This window comes from Hippopotamus amphibius, chromosome X (genome assembly GCF_030028045.1).
Source record: "Hippopotamus amphibius kiboko isolate mHipAmp2 chromosome X, mHipAmp2.hap2, whole genome shotgun sequence".
Classification (NCBI taxonomy): domain Eukaryota; kingdom Metazoa; phylum Chordata; class Mammalia; order Artiodactyla; family Hippopotamidae; genus Hippopotamus; species Hippopotamus amphibius.
In genome coordinates, this window is record NC_080203.1 from 83,214,662 (window position 1) to 83,237,368 (window position 22,707).

Below are 22,707 nucleotides of genomic sequence, written 5' to 3' on the forward strand. Positions count from 1 at the left end.
GATCACTGGTCTGGGAATATCCCACATGCCGCAGAACAACTAAGCCCATGCACCCTAACTACTGAGCCTGTGCTCTAGAGCCCACGTGCCACAACTACTGAGCCTGTGCTCTGCAACTACTGAAGCCCACATGCCTAGAGCCCATGCTCCACAAGAGAAGCCACCACAATGAGAAGCCTGTGCACTGCAGCAAAGAGTAGCCCCTGCTCATCACAACTAGAGAAAGCCCATGCACAGCAATGAAGACCCGACTCAACACAGCCAATAAATAAATAAATAAATAAATAAATAAATAAATAAATAAATATTTGTCAAATGGATAGATGGATGCAGGGTTTGTGCCTTGTTTATTTTCCCAGAAACACCTAACTCCATGATTTGAAAATAGTAGGTGCTTAAGAAATGTTGAGTGAAGGAACCTTTGAAAATTTGGTTCTAAGTGTCTCCCAGATGTATCTTTCTGAAACTTGGAACTCTGATTGCTCCAGGCTCTAGTCATGCCTCAGTTTTGGCATTTATCACAGGCTGTCTTGCATTACAGCAAGTTGGGTCCATGTTTGTATGTTATTAAGAAATTGTGAACTCATTGGGATTCAGGGACCATGTCTCATACATTCTTCTTTTACTTCCCCATAGCATGGCTTAGCACAGGATCTGATACATAGTAGGTATTCAATAAAGGATTATTGAATTAAATCTAGCTTCAGTTGTTTGTATTTTCTCTGGTATGTGACTCTGGGATGCAGTGAGTATCAAGATACCTGGCTGGAAGAAAACTTCCTGAGGACACTTAGCTTCTTTCCTTGGGCCTATGGCTGTACCATTCCCCCAATAGATCAGCAGTCTTCAAATTTAGTTACATTGGCAGGGAGTTTCTCGTGTTACTTACCTTGTCTTTCCTAATCTGTCCTTGCCAAAAAAGAATGGACTACACTTTGGTTTGGGTATCTTTGTTTCTTCCCTTAGCCTCCATGCCTTTACCACAGTTTCAGTACCCTCATTTTCTGTTTTAGAGAGAAAGCCATAGGCAGAGGAGGTCTTCAGTTTCCTTTCCTTCTTCAAGCACATTTAGTGCTATGGTCTGAGTGTTTGTGTCCCCCCAAAGTTTATATGGTGGGGTCCTAGTTTACCCAAGGTGATTGGTGTTGGGAGGTGGGATATTTGGGAGGTGATTAAGTCATGAGGGTGAAGCCCTATTGATTGGGAATAGTGCCCTTATAAAAGAAGCCCTAGAAGAATTCCTCACCCCTTCCACCATGTGAAGACACAACAAGAAGTAGATGACCTGGAAAAGGGTTCTCTCCTGACCATGTTGGCACCTTGATCTTGGACGTCTCAGCCTCCAAAACTGTGAGAGATCAATTTATGCTGTTTATAAGCTACCCAGTCTTTGTATTTTGTTTTAGCAGCCTGAATGGATTAAGACAGTTCCCTTCCTCTCCCCAACCAAACTCAGTTAATTAGTCTGTGGCAGTATAGTGTAATGGTTAAGAGTGTGGGTTCTTGCTTGCCTGAAGGTTCTTGCCACTTTTCTGTGTGGTCTTAGACAAGTTAATAAACCTATCTGAGCCCAATTTCCACATATATGAAGTGTAACTAACAATAACACTTATCTTACAGGGTTATTTTGAGGATTAAATAAGATAACACATGTAGAGTATAGCACAGTACTTAGTATCTTTTTCTCTCTTTGTTCCCTTTGTTGACCTGGAACATATCCACTAAATAGCTATAATTAGGGTCTGTGGATTGATTGGCCAAGGCTCTGAGAATTATTATGTCTGACAATGAAATATATCCTTTTCCTTTAGCTGTATGTGTATGCACTTTAGTTTGTTATAAAAAATACTAAGCCATTGAATTCTTGGCCATTTATTCCAGAGAAATGGAAACTTATTTTCACTCAGAAACGTGTTTATGAATGTTCTTTATTTGTAATAGCCCCAAACTGAAAATTACTCACATGTCTTTGAGTGAATGGGTGGTTAAACACATTCTGATGCATCCATACAATTGGAATACTGCTCATCAATAAAAAGAAACAAAGTGTTGATATATGCAAACCTTGGATGGATTTTAAGCAAATTATGCTGAATGAATAAAACCAATCTTAAAATGTTATACCCTGAATAATTATTTACATAACATTCTTTAAAAATAAAATTGTTGGGATTGAGAACAGATTAGATTAGTGGTTGCCAAGAGTTAGGGATAGGTAGGTGGAGAAGGGTGGATGTGACTATAATGGAGTAGCATGAGGGAGTCTTTGATATTTATGATATTCTCTTTATTAAAGCACAGAGTTGTAAGAAAAAAATCAAGTCTCCAGTAGGTAAATCGCTATACTGTTCATAAATGTCTCTAGGAAAAGAGGTGATACAATCTCTGTGTCATCCCTTTTAGCCATATGCAATTTTCCTGCATAGTAATTTGTCACATTGACCCAATTTTGGCTAATGCCTCCTGGATGTGGCCATGAGAATATGTGAAGTGAAAAGAGCATCAGGCTGGGGATTTTGTTTTATGTTTTGATGTGACCTCAGGCATTTCTCCTTTTATCCCTTTTTAAATGAAAATCACAATGCCTAAGGATGTAGAGGTACATATGTTAGAAACATGAGCTCAATCATGAGTGCAGATGAGGTAAAGAGGCCAGCATTATAGAATACCACTTAATCGTCTAAGATTATTTCCCATATTTCTGAAAAGGAAAGGTGGCTTTTTTGTTTGTCTTTTTTTTTTAACCTCAGATGTATAGGATTGAATTCATCACATGCATCTCACTCACGGTACATTACTATCACTGATCAATGCAAGGCCACCTTTTATTTTATTTACAATCATACCTCAGAGATATTGTTCTAGGCCACAGCAATGAAATGAATATCACAATAAAGCAAGTCATATGAATCTTTTTGGTTTCTCAGTGCATCTAAAATTATGTTTACAATATACCGTAGTCTATTAAGTGTGTGATAGCAATATGTATGAAAAAACAATGTACATACCTTAATTTAAGTATATTTTATTATTTAAAAATTGCTAAACATAATCTGAGCCTTCAGCAATTCACAATCTCCTTGCCTCAATGCTGGTGGCTGCTGACTTATCAGGGTTGCTGAAGATTGGGGTGGCTGTGGCAATTTCTTAAAATAAGACAACAATGAAGTCTGCCACATCGATTGACTCTTTCACGAACAATTTCTCTATAGCATGAAGTGGTGTTTGATAGCATATTACGCACGTTAGAACTTCTTTCACAATTAAAGTCAATCTCTCAAATCCTGCTGCTGTTTAACAACTAAATTTATGTAATATTCTAAATCCTTTGCTGTAATTTCAACAATCTTCACAGCTCCTTCACCAAGAGTAGATTCCATTTTCAGAAACCACTTTCTTCGCTCATCCATAAGAAGCAACTCCTCCTTCATTAAAGTTTTATCATGAGATTGCAAAAATTCAATCATATCTTTTTTGGTATTTTTTTTCTCTTTTATTGAAGTATAGTTAATTTACAATGTGTTAGTTTCAAGTGTACAGCAAAGTGATTCAGGTATACATACATACATATATTCTTTTTCAGATTTGTTTCCACAATAAGTTATTACAAGATACTGAGTATAATTTCCTGTGCTATATAGTAGGCACTTGTTGTTTACCTATTTTATATGTAGTAGTTTGTATATGTTAATGCCAAACTCCTAATTTATCTCTCTCCCTTGGTTGCTATCCCCTTTGGTAACCATAAGTTTGACTTCTATTTCTGAGTTGATTTCTGTTTTGTAAATAAGTTCATTTGTATCATTTTTTAAGATTCAACATGTAAGTGATATCATATAATATTTGTTTTTCTCTGTCTGACTTATTCTACTTAATATGATAATTGTCACATCTTTAGCCTCCACTTCAAATTCTAGTTTTCTTGATATTTCCATCAAATTTGCAGTTACTTCTTCCACTGAAGTCTTGAACCCCTCAAAGTCATCCATGATGGTTAGAATCAATTTCTTCCAAACTCTATTTTGATCTCTTCCATGAATCATGAATATTCTTAATGGCATCTAGAATGGTGAATCCTTTCCAGAAGGATTTCCATTTACGAGTACTTTGACCAGATCCATCAGAGGAATCACTGTCTATGGCAGTTATAGCCTTACAAAATATATTTCTTAAATAATAAGACCTGAAAGTCGAAATGACTCCTTAATACATGGGCTGCAGAATAGATGTTGTGTTAGCAAGCATAAAACAACATTAATCTCATACACATTCATCAGAGCTCTTGGGTGACCAGGTGCATTGTCAGTGAGCAATAATATATTTTTTGAAAGAACTTTTTATTAAACAGCAAAGCATAACTGCAAGACAATTTTAAATGTTTGAAAATTAGATCACAAAGGGATGCAAAATGTTTGCATTATAACTATTATATAGTCATACAGCTAAAGTCATCAAATCTTACACCAATACAGACATAACATTATTCCATGGTTAGCCTAAATTTAATAACCATAAACTATATTAATGGATCTCTTTTCCTATTTAACATTTTAATATTACTTCTGATACTGATTTCCTTACCAAATGGAATCTACAAAGTAAAAAAAAAAAAAAAAAAACTGTTACATGACTGAAATTCTGAAAACCAATAGCTGGATTTACAGAAAATTCTGGAAGAAGTAGTGTGATAAAATACTGAGAAAGCATCAATTAGTATGCATGTAAAACTCTTCCATATTATTCATGATTCTGATACCAATACACTCTTAAGGGATTTTGCAAAGATGATCTGCTGGGTACTACAAATAAACCTGGGACCAAATTTTATTCTCTTCCAGGTGTTGTTTACTAAGGTTAGCCAAACTTAATCCATTTTCTTATATGTTCTGCCCCCCTCCGAATCTAACCTGTGCTAGAGATAACATAAAACTTGAGTAAAAATATTTGGAGTTGGTTACAAGTACTTACCAGTTACTTTTTCCCACCCTATTTCTACTTTTCCTCAAAATGTTCTATTTCAAACATACACACAACCAGAGCTCATCTTTTCAGATACCAAGTGGGTTATTTTTATTTTTATTTTTTTGTGTGTGTGGCGCATGGACTTAGTTGCTCCATGGCATGTGGGATCTTCCTGGAGCAGGGATTGAACCCATGTCCCCTGCATTGGCAGGCGGATTCTTAACCACTACGCCACCTAGGAAGCCCCCAAGTGAGTTATTTTTTGCAAAGGAAGTTTTAACAACAAATCTTCCCAGTATGATCATTCAGTATGAAAGAAAAATCTTTGTTTTTACAGTGTCTGTATTCAATTGATTAAAGAGAAAACAACTATCCTATCTTATTACTAAATGTAACAAATAAGACCTAACTGAGAAAGTATCTTATTTTGGTTAAGTTTCAACAGTTTAGAGTTCAGGTTACTCTCCTAGATGATTAACTACTGAAATTACTTTTTACAAATGTGAAACCAATTTTTTCCTTAGGGGAAGGAAAATGGGAAGAAAGCAAATGGAGAAGAGGCACACCATGGTGGACAGGGTGCATAAAGCTGTGCATTCAGTATATGATTTTGGTCACTTTTTCACAACATGGTGGTTATTTTCTTGTATCTCTGTGCCTATAATAAAAGACAATGCTAAACCTATAAATGAAAGCAAATTTGATATAAAATTCATTTTCAAATTTCATAAATATATGCATTTCTAATCACAAAGTCTCGATAATACATTTGCATGTTTTCATAGACTAAATTAATACACGAACTCATGGAAGTCTTCTATTAAGTTCTTAAATTTGCCTAGGTCTGACATTATCTTCATAAATACTCAGTGAAGCCACAAACAAAAGTATTATAACTTTTGGAATCTGTCCAAGTTTTAAAGAAAAAAGATCAGCAATTCCATAAGACATAAAGAATATCAATCCCTTACTTTCTTTTCCTTTGTGTGTCAGCTGTTTGAAAAACACTGGAAGCTGACATGAGGTTTTCTATATATTGTCCAAGAACTTGGTTTTCTGATTTTAGCTTCAGATTTTCTTCCTAAACTGCATCTACTCTCGCAGAGAGATCTTCAAGTGTGTGTTGGAATTCCAACACCTGATTAATAAGTCGTGTTTTTTCCTCCAGTTCCACCTTATTTTCAGCATCAGCTGCATCCATGTCAGCATTCATCATCTTCATCAACAAACTTTGGGGTCTTGAATACAAAGTTCTTGATGAATGGTCTGCTGTTTGAGATGCCATCAGTGGGAAGGATTGGGAGGACGCCTCAGGCCTGGACACTTGGACCAACTGGCACCTGAGCAATAATATTTTTTTTAATTAATTATTTATTTATTTATTGGCTGTGTTGGGTCTTCGTTGCTGCACATGGGCTTTCTCTAGTTGTGGCAAGTGGGGGCTACTCTTTGTTGTGGTGCACAGGCTCCTCATTGCTGTGGTTCCTCTTGCTGTGGAGCACAGGCTCTAGGTGCGTGGGCTCCAGTAGTTGCGGCACATGGGCTCAATAGTTGTGGCTCACGGGCTCTAGATCGCAGCCCCAATAGTTGTGGCACATGGACTTAGTTGCTCCACAGCATGTGGAATCTTCCCAGAGCAGGGATTGAACCTGTGTCCACTGCAGGCAGATTCTTAACCACTGTACCACCTAGGAAGTCCCTGAGCAATAATATTTTGAAAGGAATCTTTTTCTGAGTAAAAGGTCTGAATAGTGGGCTTAAAATATTCAGTGAACCATATTGTAAACAGATGTGCTATTGTCCAGGCTTTTTTGTTCCATTTATAGAGCACAGAGTATACTTAGCATAATGCTTAAGGTCCCTAGGATTTTTGGAATGGTAAGTAAACATTGACTTCAATTTAAAATCACCACTTGCATTAGACCCTAACAGGAGAGTCAGCATGTCCTCTGAAATCTGAAGCCAGGCATGGACTTCTTTCTAGTAGGTCCTAGATAGCATTGTCTTCCAATATAAGGCTGTTTCATCTCCACTGAAGATCTATTGTTTAGTGTAGCCACCTTTATTTATTATCTTAGCTAGATCTTTTGGATAACTTGCAGCAGCTTCTACATTAACACATGCTGCTTCACTTGCAGTTTCATGTTACAGAGATGGCTTCCTTCCTTGGATCTCATGAACCAACCTCTGCTAGTTTCACTCTTTTCTGCAGCTTCCTCACCTCTCTCAGCCTTTGTAGAATTGAAGAGAGTTAGAGTCTTGCCCTGGATTAGGCTTTGGATTTAGGGAAGGTTGTGGCTGGCTTGATCTTCTATTCAGACTACTCCAACTTTCTCCATATTAGCAATAAGACTGTTTAGCCTTCTTGTCATTCATGTGTCTACTGGAGTAGCACTCAATTTCCTTCAAAAACTTTTTCTTTCCATTTATGTGAGGGTGAGTCAAAAATTATCTGCAATAGGAGAAAGATGGCGGCAGAGTAGAAGGACGTGGAGTGTGTTTCTCTCCACAGATGCATCAGGAATACAACAATAGATGCAACAGTTCTCACAGAAAACCAGCTGAACACTAGTAGAAGACCTTGGACACCAGAAAGGACAATAAAGATCCCAACATAATGGGGTAGGACAAAAAAAAGAGAGGAAGAAGAGGAGGAGAAAAAAAGGGATGTAACCTGCACCCCAGTACATGGGAGCTGAAGCAGAGGAGAGGTTCCTGAATTTGGGGAAGCCCCCCTTATCTGATGGGGAAACCCCCCTCTCCAGTGGGAATTTGATTGGGTCAGAAGGGAGGCATTTGGGGCTGTCCAAATAGGGTGAAGTGGCCAATCTGTGGCAGATGGGAAAGAGTGATAAACACACAGACGGTCTGGTCTGTACCATGGCTGTGTGTGTCCTGGACTGAGACATGGGTTCACAGCAGTACAGGGGGTCTGGGAGCTGGAATGCGGGAACTGGAGAACTGGCCCAGGGTGAGAACTATTGTTGGCTGTGGGGAGATGGCCCTAGGCGACAGGAGGGAAGAAATCTGCAGCAGGGAATGCCTACCAGGGAAAACTGGGCTGCCATGGTAGCAGGGCACTATTGCTGAGTCACATGCAGGGGGAGGAGCCACTATCGTACCCTCTCTCTCCCCACATGCCAGCAGCTGTAGATGAACAATAAAGGAAGCTCTGCTAGGTGCAGAGTAATACAAAAAAAAAAAACCCTGAGGGCTTGCCTTCATGCACCTTACACTGGGCACCAGTAAAGAACCTCATTAAGGCTAGATTACCTACACCTGCAGCCACTGGCATCCCTGTGCATTTGTTGTCACCGCTGGGGCTCCCGCGATCCAAGCAGGGCACTACTGCTGAGTCACGTGCAGGGAGAGGACCCACTATCATAGCCTCACTCTCCCAACATGCCAGTGCCTGCAGATGAATAATAAAGGAAGCCCTCACTGAGGCAGACTCAAGAGCTCCAAGGCAGCCTCAGGACTAGAATCCTGTAGTTGGGCCACACACAGAAGCGGGGACAAAACCAAAGATAAATGGCAGGGACAGGGAGACTAAGGAAGAGGCTCTAAAATCTTTCCATCATCTATAGAAGCTTCAGACTAAATCCCCATAATCATCTAGGTAGACCCTTTGTCTTTGCAATATCTGAGTAGACAGTTAACGTTCCTGCAAATGAAAAACTATCTCTGGGAGCTGTGGACTTTGGGAGCAAGCACATGCAGGAATTGGGCCAGACCAGAGGCTAAGTGGGCCCCATAAGGGCCACAGCAGGTCCAAAGTCTAACGCAGAGGCAGAGGAGGGCCTCCTGGGGAGGCGAAGGTGGTCTGAGGCTAAAGGCACATACAAGGACACTTACAGCTGAGACCCCAAGGAAACAGAATTATTATTAATAATACTGTTGCTTTGATTCAGTCTATTGTTAGTTCTGTTTTTTTTTTAATTATGATTTTAGTCTGATGCTATCTTCTTGTTTTATATCATTTTTTACTCTATTTTTTACTTTCATTTTTATTGTTATTCTTTTAATATATTTCTATTCCTTGTTGGATTCTCTGTTGTGTTCTTTTCCCCTACCTTTGTTGTCTTCTTTATCTTTTTTTCTTTTTTTCTCATTTTATTTATTTATTTAATTATTTTTTTGAGGTACACCAAGTTCAATCATCTGTATTTATACACATATCCCCGTATTCCCTACCTCCCTTGACTGCCTCCCACACTCCCCATCCCAGTCCTCTAAGGCATCACCCATCCTTGAGTTGAACTCCCTTTGTAATACAACAACTTCCCATTGGCTATCTATTTTACAGTTGGTAGTATATATATGTCTACGCTACTCTATCACTTCATCTCAGCATCCCATTCATCCGCCGCCACCACCAAATCTTGACTTCTCCAGTCCATTCTCTGCATCTGCGTCCTTGTTCTTGTCTTGTCACTGAGTTCATCAGTACCATTTTTAGATTCCATATATATGAGTTAGCATACAATATTTATCTTTCTCTTTCTGGCTTACTTCACTCTGTATGACAGACTCTAGGTCTATCCACCTCATCACATATAGCTCCATCTCATTCCTTTTTATAGCTGAGTAATATTCCATTGTATATATATGCCACATCTTCTGTATCCATTCATTTGTTGATGGGCATTTAGGTTACTTCCATGTCCTGGCTATTGTAAATAGTGCTGCAATAAACATGATGGTACAAGTTTCTTTTTGGATTATGGTTTTCTCTGGGTATATGCCCAGTAGTGGGATTACTGGATCATATGGTAGTTCTATTTTTACTTTTTCAAGGAACTTCCAAACTGTTTTCCATAGTGGCTGTACCAACTTACATTCCCACCCACAGTGCAGGAGAGTTCCCTTTTCTCCAACCCTCTCCAACATTTGTTGTTTCCAGATTTTGTGATGATGGCCATTCTGACCAGTGTGAGGTGATACCTCATTGTGGCTTTGACTTGCATTTCTCTGATGACTAGTGATGTTGAGCATCTTTTCATGTGTTTGTTGGCCATCTGTATGTTTTCTTTGGAGAAATGTCTATTTAGGTCTTCTGCCCATTTGTGGATTGGGTTATTTGCTTTTTTGGTATTAAGCTGCATGACCTGCTTGTATATTTTGGAGGTTAATCCTTTGTCTGTTGTTCCATAGGCAACTATTTTTTCCCACTCGGAGGGTTGCCTTCTAGTCTTGTTTATGGTTTCTTTTGCTGTGCAAAAGCTTTTAGTTTTCATTACGTCCCATTTGTTTATTCTTGATTTTATTTCATTGATTCTAGGAGGTGGGTCAAAAAAGATCTTGTTTTGATGGACGTCATAGAGTGTTCTGACTATGTTTTCCTCTAGGAGTTTTATAGTGTCTGGCCTTACATGTAGGTCTTTAATCCATGTTGAGTTTATTTTTGTGTATGGTGTTAGGGAGTGTTCTAATTTCATTCTTTTACATGTTGCTGTCCAATTGTCCCAGCACCACTTATTGAAGAGGCTGTCTTTTTTCCATTGTATATTCGTGTCTCCTTTGTCAAAGATAAGGTGCCCCTATGTGTTTGGGCTTACCTCTGAGTTCTCTATTCTCTTCCATTGATCTTCCTTTCTATTTTTGTGCCAGTACCATACTGTCTTGATCACTATGGCCTTGTAGTATAGTTTGAAGTCAGGAAGCCTGATTCCACCAACTCCATTTTTCCTTCTCAAGATTGCTTTGGCTATTCGGGGTCTTTTGCGTTTCCATACAAATCGTAAGATTTCTTGCTCTAGTTCTGTGAAAAATGCCATTGGTAATTTGATCGGGATTGCATTGAATCTGTAAATTGCTTTGGGTAGTACAGTCATTTTCACAATGTTGATTCTTCCAATCCAGGAACATGGTATGTCCCTCCATCTGTTTGTGTCGTCTTTGATTTCTTTCATCAGTATCTTAAAGTTTTCTGCATACAGATCTTTTGCCTCCTTAGGCAGGTTTATTCCTAGGTATTTTATTTTTTTGTTGCAGTGGTAAATGGGAGAGTTTCCTTAATTTCTCTTTCTGCTCTTCTGTTGTTAGTGTATAGGAATGCAAGAGATTTCTGTGCATTAATTTTGTGTCCTGCTACTTTACTAAACTCACCAATTAGTGCTAGCAGTTTTCTGGTAGAGTCTTTAGGGTTTTCTATATATAATATCATGTCATCTGCAAAGAGTGACAATTTTACTTCTTCTTTTCCAATTTGGATTCCTTTGATTTCTTTTTCTTCTCTGATTGCTGTGGCTAAAACTTCCAAAACTATGTTGAATAATTATGGTGAGAGTGGACACCCTTGTCTTGTTCTTGTTCTTAGAGGGAATTCTTTCAGATTTTCCCCATTGAGAACGATGTTGGCTTTTGGTTTCTCATATATGGCTTCTATTATGTTGAGGTAATTTCCTTCTATGCCCATTTTCTGGAGAGCTTTTCTCATAAGCGGATGTTCAATTTTGTCAAAAGCTTTTTCTGCCTCTATTGAGATTATCATATGGTTTTTATCCTTCAATTTGTTGATATGATGTATCACATTGATTGATTTGTGTATATTGAAGAATCCTTGCATCCCAGGGATAAACCCCACTTGATCATGGTGTATGATTTTTTTAATGTGCTGTTGGATTCTGTTAGCTAGTATTTTGTTGAGGATTTTTGCATCTATATTCATCAGTCATATTGGTCTGTAATTTTCTTTTTTTGTGACATCTTTGCCTGGATTTGGTATCAGGGTGATGGTGGCCTCGTAGAGTGAGTTTGGGAGTGTTTCTCCCTCTGCTGTATTTTGGAAAAGTTTGAGAAGGATAGATGTTAGCTCTTCTCTAAATGTTTGATAGAATTTGCCTGTGAATCCATCTGGCCCTGGGCTTTTGTTAGTTGGGAGATTTTTTAATCACTGCCTCAGTTTCAGTACTTGTGATTGGTCTGTTCATAGTTTCTATTATTTCCTGGTTCAATCTTGGAAGATTGTATTTTTCTAAGAATTTATCCATTTCTTCCAGGTTTTCCAATTTTTTGGCATATAGTTGCTTGTAGTAGTGCCTCATTATCCTTTGTATTTCTGAGGTGTCTGTTGTTACTTCTCCTTCTTCATTTCTAATTCTGTTGATTTGCATCTTCTCCCTTTTCTTCTTCATGAGTCTCACTAATGGTTTATCAATGTTGTTAATCTTCTCAAAGAATCAGCTTTTAGTTTTAGTTAATAATTTTTGCTATTGCTTCCTTCCTTTCTTTTTCATTTATTTCTCATCTGATCTTTATGATTTCTTTCCTTCTTCTCACTTTGGGGTTTCCTTGTTCTTCTTTTTCTAATTGTTTTAGGTGTAAGGTTAGGTTCTTTATTCGATATTTTTCTTGTTTCTTAAGGTAGGACTTTATTGCTATAAACTTCCCTCTTAGAACTGCTTTTGCTGTGTCCCATAGGTTTTGGGTTGTTTTGTTTTCATTATCATTTGTTTCTAGATATTTTTTGATTTCCTCTTTGATTTCTTTAATGATTTCTTGGTTGTTTAAGAGTGAATTGTTTAGCCTCCATGTGTTTGTATTTTTTGCAGTTTTTTTCCTGTAATTGATATCTAGTCTCATGGCCTTGTTGTGTAAGAAGAAGCTTGATATGATTTCAATTTTCTTGAATTTGCTGAGATTTGATTTGTGACCCAAGATGTGATCTATCCTGGAAAATGTTCCATGTACACTTGAGAAGAAAGTGTATTCTGTCGTTTTTGGATGGAATGTGCTATAAATATCAATTAAGTCAAGGTGGCCTAATGTGCCATTTAAAGCTTGGGTGTCTTTATTTATTTTCTGTTTGTATGATCTATCCATTGATGTAAGTGGGGTGTTCAAGTCTCCCACTATTATTGTGTTACTTTCAATGTCCCCTTTTATGGCTGTTAGCATTTGCCTTATGTATTGAGGTGCTATTATGTTCGGTGCATAGATATTTACCATTGTGATATGTTCTTCTTCAATGGATCCCTTGATCATTATGTAGTGTCCTTCCTTGTCTCTGGTAATAGTCTTTACTTTACAGTCTAATATTTCTGATATGAATACTGCTACTCTAGCTTTCTTTTGACTTCCATTTGCATGGAATATCTTTTTCCATCCCTTTCCTTTCAGTCTATATGTATCCCTTGGTCTGAAGTGGGTTTCTTGTAGGCAGCATATAGAAGGGTCTTGTTTTTGTATCCATTCAGCCAGTTTGTGTCTTTTGGTTGGAGCATTTAATCTATTTACATTTAAGGTGATTACTGACATGTGTGTTCTTATTCCCATTTTCTTAATTGTTTTGTATTTGTGTTTGTAGGTGTTTTCTTTTTCTTGTGTTTCCTACTTAGAGAAATTCTTTTAGCACTTGTTGTAAGGCTGGTTTGGTGGTGCTGAATTCTCTTAACTTTTGCTTGTGTGTAAAGCTTTTCATTTCTCCATCACATCTGAATGAGATTCTTGCTGGGTAGAGTATTCTTGGCTGTAGGTTTCTCTCTTTCAGGACTTTCAGTATATCCTGCCATTCCCTTCTGGCCTACAGAGTTTCTGTAGAAAGGTCAGCTGTTATCCATATGGGTTTTCCCTTATATGTTATTTGTTGCTTTTCTCTTGCTGCTTTTAATATTTTTTCTTTGTGTTTAATTGTCATTAGTTTGATTAATATGTGCCTTGGTGTATTTCTCCTTGCGTTTATTGTGTATGGGACTCTCTGTGCCTCTTGGACTTGGTTAATTATTTCCTTTCCCATGTTGGGGAAGTTTTCCACTATAACCTCTTCAAATATTTTCTCAGACACGTTCTTTCTTCTTCCTCTTGTGGGAAACCTATAATTTAAATGTTGGTATGCTTAATGTTATCACTGAGGTCTCTGAGACTGTCTTCTAATCTTTTTATTCTTTTTTCTTTTTCCTGCTCTGTGGCAGTTATTTCCCCCATTCTATCTTCCAACTCACTTATTTGTTATTCTGCCTCAGTCATACAGCTGGCTATATCATCTAGAGTATTTTTAATTTCTGTTATTTTGTTATCCATTGCTGTTTGTTTTTCTGAGTTCTTATGAACTATTTCTTGTACTTTCTCTATTTTGTTATTGAGATTTTGTATCATTTTTACTATCATTAGTCTGAATTCTTTTTTTTTTTTTTTTTTATTTTATTTTATTTTTTTGGGGGGTACACCAGGTTCAATCAACTGTTTTTATACACATATCCCCATATTCCCTCCCTTCCTTGACGTCAAGTCTGAATTCTTTTTCAGGCATTTTTCCTATTTCCTCTTCATTTATTTGGTCTTGTGGGTTTTTTTCCTGCTCGTTTGCCTGCATGGTGTTTCGTTGTTTCCTCATGATTGTCCAAACTTCTGGGGTTGCTTGTCCCAGCAATAGAGGTGTTTATAGAAGACTGTCCAAGGCCCAGACTAATGTCTGAGTATCAGGTTAAACAAATACTAAGTCTAGGAAACACATGCATGTATAAGACACACAATTACTGAATCCATTATGACATAAGGCTCTGGAAAGACCTGACAGAAGAAGCACCCTAGTATGCTATCAGATATTCAAATGAAAACCAACAGAATTTGAAAACCAAAACAGAACAAAACAGAAACAAAAGCAAAAAGAAACAAATAACACCTTACACATACAAACACTAATCCAGGGAGATATTGTAAGCTAGGATCAAATATAAAAAAGAGGTAGAGTACCACCAGACAGAATGGAGATTCTCAGAATGAAATTAAACAATTGTACTAAGAACTAAGATAAAGACAAAAACCTAATATTAAATACCAAGGCAGTGTGTCATCTGGAGAATAGAGCAAGGAGTCTGAGCAGATCGATAGTGTTGCTTATAAGTATGTTAAGATAAAATAAACTAAAAGTGGATGGAAGACAGGGCAACAGAAGAGCGTAGTGTGACTGGAAATATGCAGATAAAAAGAAAGGAATTGAAATGTGTAAAAGATAGAGATGAAAGCAAGGTATGAGAGATATATTGTCCGTACTACCAAAAACTTAGCTAGAAATAGAAGTATATAAAAAGGTAAAAAAATAAAAATAGAATAAAAAATAGAATTGAAAAAAATATATGTTATAAAACTTGTAGATCCCTTAGGACTAAGATCATAATTAATAAAGGAAAAAAAAAGAGAAAGAAAAAGAAGCAAAAACAGAACTGATTTCAGAATGGACCAGTTCAATAGGATTGATACCAATATTTCTGTTTCCTTAGAGTCTCATCTGTAAGTGTCCTTTTCTTTGCCTTGGGTTTTTTGTATTATTCTGTGACCAGCAGAGCTTCCTTTATTGTTCATCTGTAAGCATTGGTGTGTGGGGAGGGAGAGGGTACAATATTGGCTCCTTCCCCTGGGAGTGAGTGAGCAGTTGCTCACTGTTGTTTCAGTCGGGCTTGGAGGTGCCTGTTGCAGAGGGACGCCGGTGGCTGCAGTGTAAAGAGAAAGTCTCAGAGTTGGGCCTCTCTTGGGGTTTTTTTTTCTTGGCAGCCTCCCTGCTTCTGGCATTCCAAGGCATTTTAAGCTAGCCCTGAGGTCCTGAGGTGGCCCACAGGGGGTCCCTCCACTGCCGAATGCAGGTGCCGAAAGAGAGAGAGAGGCTATGCCTGCGGCTCCTCCCCCTGCCCGTGAGCCTGCAGCATCCAGCTGGCATCATGGCTGGGCAGCTCTCAGGGGCAGGTACTCCTCGCCTTGGACCTCTTCCCTCCTGTCCTCTTGGTCCATCACCTTACTGGCAACAATTTTTCTCACACTGAACCAGCTCTCCAATTCCCACACTCCTGCTCCCGGACCCTCTGTTCATCTGTGAATCAACATCTCAGTCCAGGAATGCTGAGCTCTGGTGCGGACTCTCCGTGTGTTTCTCACTCCCTCCCCTCTGCCACAGCTCCACCGCTTCACCCTCTTTGAGCCGTCGTAGATGCCTCCCTACATGTTATGTCGGGATCCTTGCAGTCCTTTTTGGTGTCGAGGTCATCTGCTGGTGTTCAGTTGGTTCTCTGTGGGAATTGTTGTATCTTTTGGTGCATCCCCAATGCATCTGTGGAGAGGGATGGATTCCACATCCTTTTACTTCACTGCCATCTTTTCTTCCCTTATCTTCTTTAACTTTAGTGCATTTCTATTTTTTTGTTTTTATATTCCCGTTTATGTTATGCTTTTCTCTTGCTCTGTTTTAGCCCTTTATTTTATTTTATTTTATTTTATTTTATTATCTTATTATAGTTTTAATCATTATTATTGGTCTGCTGTGTTTCCTTGCTTTATTCTTCAGTTGACACACTGCTTTGGCTTTTGATTTTAGGTTTTGTCTTTATCTTAGTTCTAATTCTAATTGTTTGATTTCATTTTGGGGATCTTCAATCTATCTGGTTGTTCTCTTGCTCTTTTTTATATTTGGTCCTTGTTTGTGTTTGGTCCCTGTTATATTTGGCCCTTGTTTTCACAATTCTTCTGGGGTTTTCTTTGTCATTTTTTTTCTTTATAATTTTTTATATATTTCCACTTTTACATTGCTCTTCTGTTATTCTGTCTTCTTTCTGCTTTCTCTCTTTTTTTTTAAAATCATTCTTGTCAGTTTGTTTTGTTTTTTTGCATCAGTCTTCACTTGGCACACTGCTTTGGTTTTGTTTTTCAGTTTTGAGTTTTGCTGGTTTTCTTTTTAATTGTCTAATTTCATCCTGAGATTCTTTTGTCTGGTTGTTCTGATGCTTTACGTTTTATTGGGTTCTGTTTTTGTTTCTATTTTGAGTGTATCTGTATCCTTGTTTCAGTATTGGTTTGTTTGATTTAACTTTTTACCATTAGTTTGAAGCCAGGTTAGTCTTTTAATCCCTTTTATTGCCAGGATGGGCAACCTGTGGGGTCTTAATTCCTCAACCAGAAGTTGGGCCTGAGGCTCTGGGAAGGGAGCACTGAGTCCAAGTAACTGGACCACTAGAGAGTCCCTGGCCACAGGGAATATTAATCATAGAGAGCTCTCACAGAGGCCTATATCAAAGTCTAAGACCTGGCTTCGCCTGACTGCCTACAACTGTCAGTGCTGGATTACTCACACCAAGCTACAAACAAGACAGGAATAGAAACCCACCCATGAGAATACAGACTATCTAAAGTCATACTAAGCTCACAGATAACTGAAAACAAACCACCTGAGACGGCCCTGCTCATCAGAGGGAAAAGACTCAGATCCACCCAGCAGAATGCAGGAACCAGTCCCTACCATCAGGAATCCTACTGAAGACACTGGACCAACCCCACCACAAGGGGCAGAGAACAGAAGCAAGAGGAAATGTGACTAAGCAGCCTAGGGAAAGGAGGTCTCAAATACTGTAAATTAGACAAAAAGAGAAAATGGAAGCATCTTGCAGGCAAAGAAGCAAAATAAAAACCCACAAGACCAAATAAATGAAGAGGAACTAGGAAAACTGCCTGAAAAAGAATTCAGAGTAATGATAGTAAAGAAGATCCAAAATCTTGAAAACAAAGCAGAGAAATTACAAGAAACATTTAATCAGGACCTAGAAGAACTAAAGAGCAAACAAACAGTAATGAAAAGCACAATGACTGAAATTAAAAATACTCTAGATGGAAGAAACAGCAGAATAACTGAGGCAGAAGAATGAGCAAGTCAGCTGGAAGATAGACTAGTGGAAATAACTGCCACAGAGCAAGAAAAAAGTAAAAAGAATAAAAAGAATGGAGGACAGTCTCAGAGACCTCAGGGACATTCAAATCATAGGCATCCCAGAGGATGAAGAAGAAAAGAAAGGGTCTGAGAAAATGTTTGAAGAGATTATAGTTGAAAACTTCCCAAACATGAGAAAGGAAATAGTCAAGTCCAAGAAGCTCAGAGTGTCCCACACAGAATAAACCAAAGGAGGAACACACTGAGGCACATGTTAATCAAACTAACAAATGTTAAACACAAAGTAAAATATTAAAAGAAGCAAAAGAAAAGCAACAAAAAACATAAAAGGGAAACCCCATAAGGATAAAAGCTGATCTTTTGCAGAAACTCTGCAGGCCAGAAGGGAGCATATATTTAAAGTCTTGAAATAGAAACACCTACTGCCATGAATACTCTACCCAGCAAGAATCTCATTCATATTCGACAGAGAAATCAAAAAATTTACAAACAAGCAAAAGTTAAGAGAACTCAGCACCACCAAACCAGCTTTAAAACAATTGCTAAAGGAACTTCTCTCCGTAGGAAACACAAGAGAAGGAAAACACCTACAAAAACAAACCGAAAACAATTAAGAAAATGGGAATAGGAACATACATGTCAATAATCAACTTAAATGTAAATATAATAAATGCTCCAACCAAAATACACAGACTGGCTGAATGGATATAAAACAAGACCCTTCTATATGCTGTCTACAAGAAACCCACTTCAGACCTAGAGACACATACAGACTGAAAGTGAGGGTATGGAAAAGTATATTCCAAGCAAATGGAAGTGAAAAGAAAGCTGGAGGAGCAATACTCATATTGACAAATTAGACTTTAAAATAAAGACTATTACAAGAGACAAGAAAGGACATTACATAATGCTCAAAGGATCAATCCAAGAAGAAGATATAACAATTGTAAATATTTATGCACCCAACATAGGAGCACCTAAATACATAATGCAAATGGTAACAACCACAAAAAGGGAAATCCACAATAACACAATAATAGTAGGAGACTAACACACCATTACACCAATGGACAGATAATCCAGACAGAAAATAAATAAGGAAACACAGGCTTTAAATGACACATTTAGACCACATGGACTTAACTGACATTTATAGGACATTCCATCCAGAATACACTTTCCTCTCAAGTGCGCACAGAACATTCTCCAGAATAGATCACATATTGGGTCACAAATTAAGCCTCAGTAAATTTAAGAAAATTGAATTCATATCAAGCATCCTTTCAAACCACAACGCTGTGAGAGTGGAAATCATTTACAGGAAAAAAAAAAAACTGTAAAAAATACAAACACATGGAGGCTAAACAATACGCATTTAAACAACCAAAAGATCACTGAAGAAATCAAAAAATACCTAGAACAAATGACAATGAAAATTCAACTACCCAAAACCTATGGGATGCAGCAAAATAAGTTTTAAGTGGGAAATTTTAGTATACAATCCTACCTCAAGAAACAAGGAAAATATCGAATAAACAACCTGACCTTACACCTAAAATAATTAGAGAAAGAAGCACAAAAATACCCCCAAAGTTAGTAGAAAGAAAGAAGTAATAAAGATCAGATCAGAAATAAACAAAAAATTAAATGAAGGAAACAATAGGAAAGATCAAAAAAATTAAAAGCTGGTTCTTTGAGATAGTAAACAAAATTGATAAACCGTTAGCCAAGGGTCATCAGGAAAAAAAGGGAGAAGATGGAAATCAACCAAATTTGAAATGAAAATTAGAAGCAACACCTGCCTGGAGAAATACAAAAGATCATGAGAGTCTACTGCAAGCAAATAAACGCCAATAAATTGGACAACCTGGAAGAAATGGAAGAAAATCTTAGAAAAGTACAGTCTTCCAAGACTGAACCAGGAAGATATAGAAAATATTAACAGACCAATCACAGGCACTGAAATTGAAAGTGTGATTAAAAATATTCCAACACACAAAAGCCCAGGGCCAGATGGCTTCACAGATGAATTCTATCAAACATTTAGAGAGGCCCTAACACCTATACTTCTCAAAATCTTCCAAAATATAGCAGAAGGAGGAACACTGCCAGACTCATTCTACGAGGCCACCATCACACTGATACCAAACCCAAAGATGTCACACACAAAAAGAAACTAACAGGCCAATATCACTGATGAATATAGATGCAAAATTCCTAAAATAAACACTAGCAAACAAAATCCAGCAGCACATTAAAAATATCATACAGTATGATCAAGTGGGATTTATTCCTGGAATGCAAGGATTCTTCAATATACACAAATCAATCAATGTGATACACCATATTAACAAATTGAAGGATAAAAACCATATGATACTCTCATTAGTTGCAGAAAAAGCTTTTGACAAAATTCAACATCCATTCTTGATAAAAAAACATTCCAGGAAGTGGGCATAGAAGGAAACTACTTCAACATAATAAAAAGCACATATGACAAACCAAAGGCCAGTATCATTCTAAATGGTGAAACATTGAAAGCATCCCCTGTAAGATCAGGTACGAGCCAAGGGTGCCCACTTTCACCACTATTATTCAACATAGTTTTGGAAGCTTTAGCCACAGCAATCAGAGAAGAAAACGAAGTAAAAGGAAACCAAATTGGAAAAGAAGAAGTAAAATTGTCACTCTTTGCAGATGACATCATATTATACATAGGAAACCCTAAAGATGCTACCAGAAAACTACCAGTGCCAATCGATTAATTTAGTAGAGTAGCAGGATACAAAATAACTGCACAGAAATTTCTTGCATTCCTATACATGAACAACAAAAAAATCAGAGAAATTAAGGAAACACTCCCATTTACCATTGCAACAAAAAGCATAAAATACCTAGGAGTAAACCTACCTAAGGTGGCAGAAGGCTTGTATGCAGAAAACTATAAGACACTGATGAAAGAAATCAAAGATCACAGAAACAGATGGAGAGACATACCATGTTCTTGGATTGGAAGAGTCAACATTGGGAAAATGACTATACTACCCAAAGTAATGTACAGATTCAGTGCAATCCCTATCAAATTGCCAATAGCATTTTTCACAGAACTAGAACAAGAAATTTTACAATTTGTATGGAAATGCAAAAGAAGCCAAAGAGCCAAAGCAGTCTTGAGAAGGAAAGACAGAGCTGGAGGAATGAGGTTCCCTGACTTCAAACTATACTACCAGGCTACAGTAATCAAGACAGTATGGACTGGCACAAAAACAGAAATATAGATCAATGGAACAGAATAGACGTCCCAGAGGTAAACCCCCACACATATGGGCACCTTATCTTTTGCAAAGGAGGCAAGAATATACAATGGGGAAATCACAGTCTCTTCAATAAGTGGTGCTGGGAAAATTGGACAGCTACATGTAAAAGAATGTAATTACAACACTCCCTAACACCATACACAAAAATAAACTCAAAATGGATAAAAGATCTAAATGTAAGGCCAGATACTATAAAACTCTTAGAGGAAAACATAGACAGAACACTCCATGACATATATGAAAGCAAGATCCTTTCTGACCCACCTCCTAGAATAATGGACAGAAAAACAAAAATAAAGAAAGGGGACCTAATGAAACTTAAAAGTTTTTGCACAGCAAAAGATCCCATAAAGAAGACAGGAAGACAGCCCTCAGAATGGGAGAAAATACTTGCAAATGAAGCAACTGACAGAAGATTAATCTCCAAAATATACAAGCAGCTCATTCAGCTCAACATAAAAAGAAGAAAAACAGAACAAAATAAAAAAAACCAAACATCCCAATCCAAAAATGGGCAGAAGACCTAAATACAGATTTCTCTAAAAACATGCAGATGGAAAGAAACACATGAAATGATGCTCAATATCACTATTCATTAGAGAAATCCAAATCAAAGCCACAATGAGGTATCAACTCACACCAGTCAGAATGGCCATCATCAAAAAATCTAGAAACAATAAATGCTGGAGAGGGTGTAGAGAAAAGGGGACTCTCCTGCCCTGTTGGTGGGAATGTAAATTGGTACAGCCACTATGTAGAACAGTATGGAGGTTCCTTAAAAAACTAAAAATAGAACCATTCAACCCAGAAATCCCACTACCGGGCAAATCCCTAGAGAAAACCATAATTCAAAAAGGTACATGTACCACAATGTTCATTGCAGCACTATTTATAATGACCAGGACATGAAAACAACCTATATGTCCATTGGCAGACGAATGGTTACAGAAGATGTGTTACATATATGCAGTGGATTATGTGTCACATCATTTGCAAATCAGCCATGGCTTAAAGGTTCAACAATCAACAGTGTTCATTACAGTGATTTGCTTATTGAAGAGCTGAAGCCTACACTTTGGGTTAAACACAGCAGACTGCTATCCAACTGTGTTGTGATCTTGCATGACAATGCACATCTGCACACTTCTGCCCACACTCTCGACACTCTGCAAAAACTTCGTTTTGTGGTGTTAATGCACCCTCCCTATAGTCCTCATCTTGGTCCATCGGACTTTAATCTGTTTGGTTCCCTGAAAGCAGCCCTAAGAGGGTGAAGATTCACTTCTGAAGAAGAAGTGAAGTCAGTGGTGCATTCATGGCTCGCAGCTCAGCCTAAAACATTTTTTAATGAGGGAATACAGAAGCTTGTTCACAGATGGACAAAGTATTTTGAAAAGGAAGGAGATTATGTTGAAAAATGATGTATTTGTCTTTTCTCAAAGTTAATTAAAATAAATTCTACAGCCAGAGTGCAGATAATTTTTGACTCACTCTTGTGACTTGGCTGTTTGGCACAATAGGCTCAGCTTTTGGCCTGTCTCAGCTTTTGATGTGCCTTCCTTACTAAGCTTAATTATCTCTAGTTTTTTATTTAATGTGAGAGACATGCTACTCTTCCTTTTACTTGAACACTAAAAGCCATTGTAGGGTTATTAGTTGGCCTGTTTTCAATACTGTTGTGTCTCAGGGAATAGGGAAGCCCCAGGGGGAAAGAGAGAAAAAAGGAATGGCTGGTTAGTGGAGTAGTGAGAATACAGACAACATTATTGACTGAGTTCA

At 37.7% G+C, this 22,707-nt stretch overlaps 1 protein-coding gene and 1 pseudogene across 1 annotated transcript in view; one reads left to right on the forward strand and one right to left on the reverse strand.

Annotated features, from left to right (window-relative positions):
* MTMR8 (myotubularin related protein 8) overlaps window positions 1–22,707 on the forward strand; it is a 176,201-nt gene that overhangs the window by 46,010 nt on the left and 107,484 nt on the right. The window lies entirely within an intron of this gene.
* LOC130841973 (short coiled-coil protein B-like) lies at window positions 5,930–6,178 on the reverse strand (annotated as a pseudogene).